Below are 2,142 nucleotides of genomic sequence, written 5' to 3'. Positions count from 1 at the left end.
TCCTGCTGCGCGAAAGCGTTCAAGCTCGGCGAACTCCCGCTCCGGCCGATGACGTCACGCGCTGCTTGGCGATCTAAGGAAGTTGGTGCGGATTGACAGGTCAGCTGGTTGGTCACGTCTGCTGCGACGAGTAAAGGAGTTGGGTTCGCATCCCTGGACGTTGCCTCCAATCGGCGAATCTCTTCGTCCTCATTTCTTCTCCGTTGCGTGATTTGGAAATCCTTCAATTCACGTGTCTCCGCTTCCAGTCGTTCTAATCGGCTGGTTATGCCCGTCTGATTCTCGGTCGTTCTTGCGTCCAATGTTACCATAGCTTCTTGAACTTGACGTAACTCTATACGCAGATCTTTCTCCATTGTGACTACATTGTTGCTAGTCTCCTGATGCCTCTTTTCGCATTCTTTCTCCGACTGAAGTACTTTCTCCTTCATTCGGTCATTTTCGGATAGCAGTGCTTGGAAACGGCGGTCCCATCTATCTTCCCACTCTTTTCTTCTTCTTTCTTCCATTTCTTCCTTCCTTTCTTCCTGCTCTCTCCTTTCGGCAGCCTCTATCTTCCGCCTTTCTTCTTCTTCTCTCTTCCTCTTCTGATCTCTTTCTTCGGCTCTGGCTTGGAGATAACTAATTAGCTGAGAGAACATGGCCTGTACGTCCATATTTTCTGGAACTGGCAACCCTGTTGCCGACTGATCTTTCCCTAGATCCTTATCAACGTTGCCGGCTGACGAAACGCCTGCATCTATAGAATTCTCAACCCCTAGGCGGTCCATGGTATTGTTCGTTAATCTCTGGCGGAGCCGAGTAGTCCTTTGCATGCCAATCTTCCTTCTTCTCGTGGCTGGCTATCGCCGAAGGAAAAATCAAAATTCTTTTCCTGGTTTCTGGTTTCAGATCCCGGGGATCGCACCCCTCACCTGCTTCCGTGCGTCATATCGCGTGTCCTTTTGTCCTTTATCGTCCGAAGTTAATAACGCCCATTGTTAATAAAATAATAAGATTCTCTAATAATTCTGCTATGGAAAAATGCTATAGTCGCGACAAATTATTTCACAATTACACCATAAATAAACACACAAAATGGTTCTAGCTACACATCGATTGCATATTCAGTTAATTAAAATCACCGTACAGATTACACATTAATACTTTAAATGAACACGTCTTTATAGATTCTTATCAGGATTTTCAGTTACAGGTTGCAATTATTTAATTTTCAACAAAAAAAATCTTAGTTCCCCCTTAGCGTTAAATTCTGGTACCCTGTCGTAGACATTCGTAGGCTGAAAACTCTCTTTAACAACAAGTATTAAATCCCCTTGGGTAATAGACATAACTGATTGTTAACCATTACAATCAAACTTCATAAAAATTCACATTGAGTAGATAAGCAACTAATTAGAATACTCGTGACCTCCAGGTTCCTTACTAGCCTGCCTGTAACATCGTTCTACGAGCCTAATTCCTATTTGCCTACTCTTCTATTTGCCTATTCGTCGATTATTCGGGCCTACTTTTTACACCCCTACTTGTCTATTCACATACTCGTCGATTATTCGGCGTACTTTTTTACTTGCCTACTTATTTTATTTGCCGACTCGTCGCTTGTTCGGGCAACCTTTTATATGCCTACATATTTATTTGCCTACTCGTCGCTTGTTCGGGCGCCATATTTTGTTACGGGCTGCTAATTTAATAACTAACTAATTAACTCAATTAACTCAACTGAACTGAGCTTAGCAACGCAACAACGAAGAATCGCTCGCCTCACCTACTGGGCGAATTAAACATTACATGAAATATAATACGGTCAGGATAAGTGCCTAACAGTCGGAGTTACCAAGAATAAACCTAGGAGGATTTGATTTTAAATACCTGAAATGACGTTACATAATACTACGGTGTTTCTGAATATACATATATATTAAAGCACAGATAAATACACAGTACATCTTGCCCTCTTTCACTCGATCTCACATTCATTCTCTCATTCTATGGCATATTGCGACAATATGACAAATACAAAGGTTAGATTATTTACTACTTTGACCATACTCTTGCTATGTCTTGGCTACATTGCCTTTTACAATTTATCGTTTAGGATTTTAAGTATAAAGTGAATAATTGTTCCTTGTGCGAACCCCT

This window comes from Lepisma saccharinum, unplaced genomic scaffold, assembly GCF_977018435.1.
Source record: "Lepisma saccharinum unplaced genomic scaffold, izLepSacc3.1 HAP1_SCAFFOLD_291, whole genome shotgun sequence".
In the NCBI taxonomy this organism is placed as follows: Eukaryota; Metazoa; Arthropoda; class Insecta; order Zygentoma; family Lepismatidae; genus Lepisma; species Lepisma saccharinum.
The sequence above is the reverse complement of the archived record's forward strand: the minus strand, read 5'-3'. Positions refer to the sequence as shown.